The sequence below is a fragment of the Lathamus discolor genome, chromosome 1 (genome assembly GCF_037157495.1).
Source record: "Lathamus discolor isolate bLatDis1 chromosome 1, bLatDis1.hap1, whole genome shotgun sequence".
Taxonomy (NCBI): Eukaryota; Metazoa; Chordata; class Aves; order Psittaciformes; family Psittacidae; genus Lathamus; species Lathamus discolor.
The window spans coordinates 146470588-146479254 of record NC_088884.1 but is presented as its reverse complement, the minus strand read 5'-3'; positions in this window follow the sequence as shown (position 1 = coordinate 146479254).

The window sequence follows — 8667 nt, the reverse complement described above, 5'->3', positions numbered from 1 at the left end:
AAAGAGTGTAGCATCTGAACCTAGTGCTGTGGCCTCCAGTATTTTTAAAACTTGTGATCATAAATACCTCAAAATGTCCCATGGGTGCTATTCTTTTATTCACCATTGTCCCTTTTTTTTTTTTTTCTCTTACCAAGTTCTCAGCATTAGCAAACACATGTAACAATTTTTATTCCTGACTTTCCTAGACATCATTAGTTGAAAATCCCTTCTCAGAGGACAAAGGCATAGAATAGCAGATATCCTAAAATAAACTTAGAAGTTGTCCCTGTATCTTACTTGCCGGTGAAAAAAAAAAAAAAAAGGAAGACTATTTCTACTTAGCCAATTCGTAAGTGCATAAAAGCCTTTTAAAGTCAATTAAGACAGTCCATTAAAATTGAAGAGGAAAGGTTTTAGAAGTCCACTGATAGGTTTTCTATTAGGCTAATACTTAAAGCTTCCTTAGCACCTTCTATCAAATGATTTCATTTCGCCTTACGAACACCTCTGGAGCCAGGTATTACATCCTTCTAATATTTGAAGAGATCAACAGTTTAAGTATCAGACCCTTGGAAAAGTCAAGCAACGTTGTCAGCCAGTGTTTGTAAAAGCAATTAGCCCTAAAGGAACAAAAACCTACTTACAGCAGAAGTGGTGATTCCAGCGTGTTTAGGTTTCTATTTAACTTTCAGATAACTCGTGTCGATAATACAAAAATGCACAATTAACGTAACCAAGAAAGGAGCCACCAGTGGATGAGAACACTTGTTCACCTTTAATATGTTCACCTTTAAAACATCATTTTAGTGCTCTGCTTTACTCACTGGCTTTTCACTGTACTCTAGCTGAAAAACAGGTGGCTTTTTTTCATCTTCATGTGGCTGAGCGTCCAGCACCAAGCTACCTCAGAGACCTGGAGCTCCCAGAACAGCTTCCGCCTGTTGGATTCATTAGACTCAGCTGCAAGAACTGTATGTGCAGGTTTTCCAGTATTGGCATAACAGAGCAAGATCAAACAAAGTACAGCTTTTCTAGAGTATCCCAGAATACTGCTCCCAAACTTCAATTACACACCACTGTTCCAAATATATAAGGTTCTGCTGAAAGAAAATTGCATTCAGAAAACTGAATGTCCCTGATCAAAATGCTGAAAGCAGATACTTCCCATCCACACGATGCTGGGGTATAGGAACGTATCAGTGCCAGCTTTTCTGAAGTTCTGTTCTGTCAGAACTCATGATTGTATCTACAGCCGCAATACCTAAATACTTTCAAGCAGTGCACTAAGCTAAGTGACTAACACCTGCTTGTTCCCCTCATAGGAAAAGCAGCAGTACTGTGTTGGGAGTCTTTGCTGTCAACGGTGAAAGAAGACACGCTCAAAGAAGCAGTCTTTGCAATTAAAGCAGAAGGTAGTGAGATACTAGATGATTGTTGGTTACTGCTGAAATCTGTTACACCATCTTGTACTTATGGTTACTGCTCGCTTACTGCACAGTCAAGTTTTACCCTTATTTCACAAAGTTCAATTACATCAAAGAAATAACTGGCACTGGCTTTGGCACTCATCATCTCCATCCCAGAGCTGAGCCCAGGCTGTTCAGTCTTGAAGAAAACCATAAAGACTTGGAATAAAACTCACTTTTATAAGTTTGCTAGATGGTGAAGAGTGCATACGCTGATCTTCTTCATCCAAAAGATAAAAGGACAACTGCTGACTGACTGCTGAGATAGGATGGCAGCTCCAAGGAAAGGGACGGTGTAAGAGTGGTTTTTGTAAATGCTATTATGAAACCATCAGAAATGGGTAACAAGGTTCTCTAAAGCCACCTAAATGCAAAAGCCAATTGCAGATCTACAGCGTCAAGAGAAAACAGGACATTTTTCAAAATGCTTTGATCTCACCCTCAGTCTATTATTTGCCCTGCCTGAGTCCAGAATCTGTTGCTTGCTCTTCACCCATGAGTTAATCCCATCTAAGCATTGGGTCATCTCGATAATTGAAGTTACGTGAAATAGGCAATGAATGAAGCAAAGCTGATTATTCAAAAAGAAAGAAAGAAAGAAAAAAGAAGTGCCAGGAGTTTAAAAGCTCGATTACATGAAATTCTGCTCATCTCAGAAATACAGGAAATTATTTTCCTTGAATTCTGCAAGATCAAATGTGCCACTGATTAAAATTTGTCTACTGAAGTGGAAGAGCAGAACACTGATGAGTTTGATTGTCCTGCAAGCAACATATTTTCAATGAGAGTGCTAACAAAATGAAGCCACTATGAGCATTTAATTCCTAGCTCGGGCCTCCCAGCAGCTTTTCAACATGAGTAATCTCCATCAGTTCCATACCCCCAAAATTATAAATAACAGCGAGTACGTGCCATTCAAACGTAGGCAGGCATGCACTTATGAGGTAGCTCATAACTTTTAGAGTCTCACCACCAATTAACAATGTAAATAAATTACTTAAACCCTATCAGGTTATAATTTCCCAAAAATAACATTTCTGTGATTATAATTATGAAGGAACTAATCAAAGGGGGGGAAAAATCCTAAATAAGCCAAATGAGCAGGAATCAAGACAGTTGGATTGCCAGGAGTCTCTGCCTCTAGCATGAGTATCTTTACATCTGAGAAACCCCTCACAGCTATTCTGCCTGCTTCCAGATACATGCAGATCATCAGCAAAATACTGATGGATATAAACAGAATAGATTCACCACTGTTTTATTAACCATGGTAGAAGATTTCTAAGAACAAAGGTACCAAAAGGCATGACGAGGTCTTGCCATCGCTCAGATAACGAAAGAGGTAAGAGGCTTCCCTATTCTGCACGTTGTCCAAAGCTGTGGTAGCACCTCCTCATCACAAAGTGTGTTACAGACACTCAAAAATCACTTGGCTGCTCCTTTGGTACTATCTCTGTATTGTGCAGGGAGGAAAATGGAGGAGGGAGGAATTAAGCCTCCTAGGCGCACACTGCAGATCTCAGGGAAATTGCATTTCACCGTCTTGTGCACAATCCCAGGAAGAGCTTTGATCAATACAGAATTCCATTTTTACACAAGAAATGCCACAAAGAGGCAGCAAACCCTCAGAAATAATTGATAGATATTTCAAAGGGATTTGACAGATCATTAACTCGGGATTTCTTTGGTGACATCATCCTGTTTGATCCAATTAATAAAAACAAACCTCACCAGGAGAAAACCCAGGCAGGCTCTTGTACAGATGTGGTACTGCAGTTCGTAAGCACATGGCCTTTCTGTTAACCATCGCCTGAAATCAAGGGAAAGGATGATGAAGTGAATACAACTATAATGTCTCTGCAAACTTTTACTGTTTTAATGTTGAGGGTTTGGAAGCAGCAAGAATGAAGCTTTGCTGCTTTGTTGCTAATTTAGGAAGTTCTGTTCTGAGTTGAGACAGCCCAGGACTGATAAAGTTGTTTCTGTAATCAAATTAGTTTTATCAAGAGACTGCTAAAAAAAGCAAATTCATTTCTGAAACCTCCCTGCATCTAACAAGAGATCTAAATGTGAGTCTCACATCAAGCCAGTAGACTACAAACAGTTGGATTCTTAAGCTTTATTTGCAAAAATAATACTCATTGCAGGCAATTATTGTGAAGAGCAAATATGATTATGAAGGAGATCACGAAGTAGGCCATTACCATTTCATACAATGGAATATTTTCCTATTCACTTTTCCTTCCCTAATTCTCCTCCAGAAACAAGCAGGATTTCTCTAGGCTGCAGAAAAATCCCACCTCTACCGCCTCATTACCCTCTCACGTCACACTGGCTGTGCTCAGGAATGTACAGAACAGACATCAGAATGGAGTGCTGGGGTGCACAGAGCAGTGAGGCCAAAAGGAGCTTTAGAGCAGAAACATGTAAAGCACAAACCTGGTCTAACATCCAAAACGCTCTTGTTTCTGTTGCTATGTGGGCTTTTCTTTAACACCAACTTGCTTACAGGGAGAAGCTGTTCACTGTCCATAAATTTACTGAAAATGAAATGTCTGCTTTCAACAAACAGGGTACATATTGTTGTGAACATTAAGGCTGAAATGTTAAATTCTTGCCAACTCTTACCCTTGATTTCTGCTCATAATCAAATCTTTTTTTCTAAGTAGGCAAAAGTAGCAGTAATTCAAGTTTACTTCCATTATACTGTGTAACGCGGTAACTCACTGGAACAAAGCTGTCAGTGCCCTCTTGGGCAGCTCGCTGCTCACACAAGCACGTCGTGACTTGCACTGCTTTTAACCTGCTGCTGCTCCTGCACAAACTGCAGCCTTTCGGGAAAGGTTTACAGTGTGTTAGTATTTTTAGAACAACGATAGTATCCCTGTCACAGTAAAAGGCTTATCAGTTGCTCGTTACTCAACCTGCAAACTGGAACAACCTCAAAGATACCATTCTAAGATCTGCAAGGTCAAATTTAGTTTGTAATTCTTTAAAATCACAGTAATTTTGGTAGCACCTTCAGACAGCTGAAAAGGCTGATGTTTCTGAGAATAAAACTGATTATTGATACAAGCAGAAAGGGTTTGGCTACATAACTGAATATGTGAACAGACAAAGCAGGCAAGGAATGGGTCCACCAGCACCCACCTGCTCCATGGAGCCCAATAAGCATGTGATGCTCTGAGGTTTCCTGGTTACGCTGCTGGAGGTGATGAGGTGGGGACACTTGTGCAATACACTTACCAAATAAACACTGGATTCAAATGGAAGGCAAGAGCCTACTTCAGCTGAAAGAATCAGACCAACCCAAAATAATACATGTTTAGAGCCACAGGAAATATTTATTATCAACACAAATTTGTGCTATGGTTTATTCTTCTATACAACATAACTACTGCATAGCTTCCATAGCTGGAAAAAGCTTAAAGAATCACTCAGAGCCAAGATGTACACAAAGGAAAAGTATTTTATCATCTGTCCAACATACATTCAGTGTTCCTGAGAAACTGCCTCATTGGAGTAAAAACTGCAAAATGAGAACACCCCCCAATCAGATCAGCAGAACTCATCTGCTCCTGCTGCCAAAGGAACATTACTGCTGTTACCACATTCACTTCATCCCCTCGATATGGAAGCTGGGAGCTCCTGGAAACCAACCACTTCTCTCGAATGCATCAGTGTGAATTACAGGCAGCCCGAGCTTGGCATTTGCGAAAGGAGCAATGAAGAAAGGAGCAAACACTCTCATATAGCAGTTTCATCCCAGTTTTGAAGCTGCTTATTTCAAGCTCAAGAATATTTGACATTCATATTACTGGAGACTGATGCCCAGTTTTGTATGGGAACAGCTCTATGAAGCACACCATGGAAGCAAGCTACCAGTGTAAAAGGTATGAGTGGAAAAATGAGCCAGGTTGACCTACTAGGTCATTTTTCCCCCCTCTCCTTCACATAAATCTTATGTCACATACACAGTCCTGAAGTTAAATACTTTTAAAAGGTCAACAGAGTACCGATACAAGATTATACTTGTATAATGTTTATTATTAAAACATTCAGCTGTTGGAAAAGCAAGATAAATGGCTGTTCCTCACAAATCACAGCAAGTGAATAAACTCCTGTACTTTAGATGTATCCAGCTTCATGGTGCAGGCTGGCTTTCTATTGCTAAACTGTCAGCAAAGGAAGAAAACAATGACAATCTGATTACAAATTAATAACTGCAGCTTGACTGGGTGGAAGGAAAAGTCTTTGCCTGTGACTCTTGTTAAGGTATCTTTGTAAATGACACACTGAAAGCAAATCTCAGTGCATTTGCTTTAAGCTGCATTTCTTATGACAAATAATTAGCACAGGTTGGACATGACACATCACGAAGTGCTGCTGTTGCACAAGACTCATCCGAACAGAGAGGTGGCTGGTGATCAGAAACCACAAAGCTGAGCGCATCAACACAGAATGTGCCAACAGAGACTGGCCCACACCAACAGCTCCAGCCGCAGGGAGTGAGGAGAGGTGCCATACAGGGATACACCCCTGCAGCTCCCAGAGGGTTGCCTCCTGTGCCAGTGCGTGTATGCATCTCCCAGAGGAGATAAGACATTCAGGGGGTTATGGCATCAAGACACAGCAAAACAAAAAGTCACAATTTACTCTTTTCTCTGACAAAACCTCTAAATGCTATAAAATCCCTACAAATCTAAACACAGTACAACTGGTCAATTCTGTCCTCATGTTACTATATACATACCTAAACACAGCTTTATGTACTTAGCCATTAGTAACTACCTCCATACCTAACAAACCTAGACTGTTACCTCACATCAGTATTAGCCCTTTATAGCTTTGAGGTATTATACAGAAGCACGATCAAGACAGAAGACTCTCCTCCTTTCAAAAAATAGACTCCTTTCGCTGTACTATTTTCCTATCATCTAATCCACTCTGTATTTCCAAAAGCCCCACGCTATAAACAGTTTATTTGATATAAACTTGCATTCTCAAAAACACACCTGAACTTCTCTGGTAAAAAAAAAGCACTGTAATAACAAAGCATTGATTCTCCGTGTAGGTTGTTCCAGAGCCAACAACCAACAAAGCCTATGGGAGCAATCCCTCAGCGCTCCAGAACAGCCACACTCACACCCTCCCGAGCAGTTTGGACACATCTGATGTGACATGGGCAACGCAGGGAATGCAGCAAACAGCTGGGGTCAGCAGGAGCAGGTGAGGCACCTCCACAGGCCAGCAAAGACCCACAGGACCTTTCAGTCAGCTGTGGTGCTTGGCAGAACAGAACACAACACAGGGGCACTGGATTCCCATCTGATGTAAGCAAACTCATGTGTATTTTGCAGTTTCCAGTCCCCCCCCCCCAACTTACTGCTGTCCACAGCACAAGCAGCCAAACCCAAAGCTCTGGTGATGAGAGGGCTGCAGCTGTTCTTAACTGAGGGAGGTGGAGACCTTCATACTCTAGCAGAGCAGCCTCACTCCTACACTGCCTTCTCAGTCTCCTTTCATTTCTCCAGGCAGCCTTTTTTAAGTTTTTCCACCAGAAAAACAGGAATGAGGTTCTACCTTTCAACACTTAATTCACAAAACCCCCAGGGCTGTTCTCAAACCCAGCTTTCTCTGTGTGCATCTGTTGTATCCCTCAGGAGCTGTAGGCAAGAGGAGGGCTCCTGATAGTTTTTCCTTCAGGACCTAGAAAACATCTCTCAGAGAAGCTATGCTGTCCCTTTCAAAAGTCCTTCAGAGAGGGACAGCTATTTCTTGGATAACTCCCTCCCACTGCTACATGGCTCCAAAGTCACATTAAAAAACACAGTGAAATTCACAGTAGCTCTAAGGTAGCCATAGTGGTTCAAGCAAGTCCTTATGTTACAGCCCCCACCCTTTACATACTCCAATCCCAGAGCCATTCTCCACTACAGGATTGATCACTAGTGAGGAACAACTGTGGATTTAGCACACACGGTCCCATCTGGGAAAATGCCTCAGCCCTAAACTTCAGCACTGCAAATGCTTTGCCTGCCTGCTCTGCAGGAAGAGAAGTTATTTCTAGGGAGTCAGTGACATACACAAGTGTCCCATCTGCTGGATCCCCTGGATGCCTGAGCTTTGTCGTTTCCCAGATTGCAGCAGGCTCACCAGCAGAGCTGCCTCCCATGGCTGCCAGGATGGGAGCGGGCAGGGGGCCTGTGCCATCTCTGCTGACAGCTGGGACACTGACAAACTTCCAATTAAACCAGTGACACGGGTGCACCCAGCACCTCTCAATAGCTTACACAGGTGTCAGTGGCTTAATTGGGAGAAAGGAGGACTGTGCAGCTGCCAGGGGACACTGACTTGGCCTGCAGGACTGGCATTGCTCGTAGCAAGGACAGATCCCAGGTCAGCTGTCACTGCCTGAGCAGTCTGCGGGTATGACAGCTACAAAAGAGAAACCAGGCCCAAGTCCCTCCCGTGTCATCTCCTCTGGCAACCACAGCCATCTGCTCCACATCCACAAACACCAACGCCACAGCAGCTTATGCCGCCTAGTTCTGGGGTCCTCAAGGGGCTTCACATTGAGAGCTGGCCGTGCCTCTGCACCTCTGTGCCCAGGAGAGCCGGGCAGCCGGCAGAACTTGAGCTGAAAGCTGCACACAGACACTGGACACATTGGTACCTGGGGAGCAGCCAGTTTCCAGCATGGCACAGAGTGCCCCCCACCGGCAGGAGGGGGAGCAAACCCCGCATCCCGAGTGAACCCCAGGTACCTTTGAGCAGGGATCCACTCACATGTCTAGGAGCACTAGTGTGAAAGCAGTTTGCTCCAGGTCAGGATCCCCATGTTTTAAAATGGACACTCTTGTAACTGCTCAGAAAAATTCATCCAGCTCAACATCTTTCACAATCAACCTCCCTTCTTCCTACTGAGAACCGTTTCATAGGGCAGGGAAGTCCAGACCCATCCCACAGCACCTGAAGTAGGGGAGACTCCCTGCCTCACTTACAAAACCTGAGGCACTCACAGCCCCACTGTGTAGCATAAATTCACTCAAGTGTAACCATCAGACATGTTCTTATTCACAATACTGTCTGCATTGCTAACAAAGTTCTCAAAACTTCTCTGCTCCCCATTATATAAATGGCAATTAAGAAGAAAACAACCCTGGAATTACTGATTCCAAGTAATTACATAGCCAACTACTAGGATTTCCCAAAGATC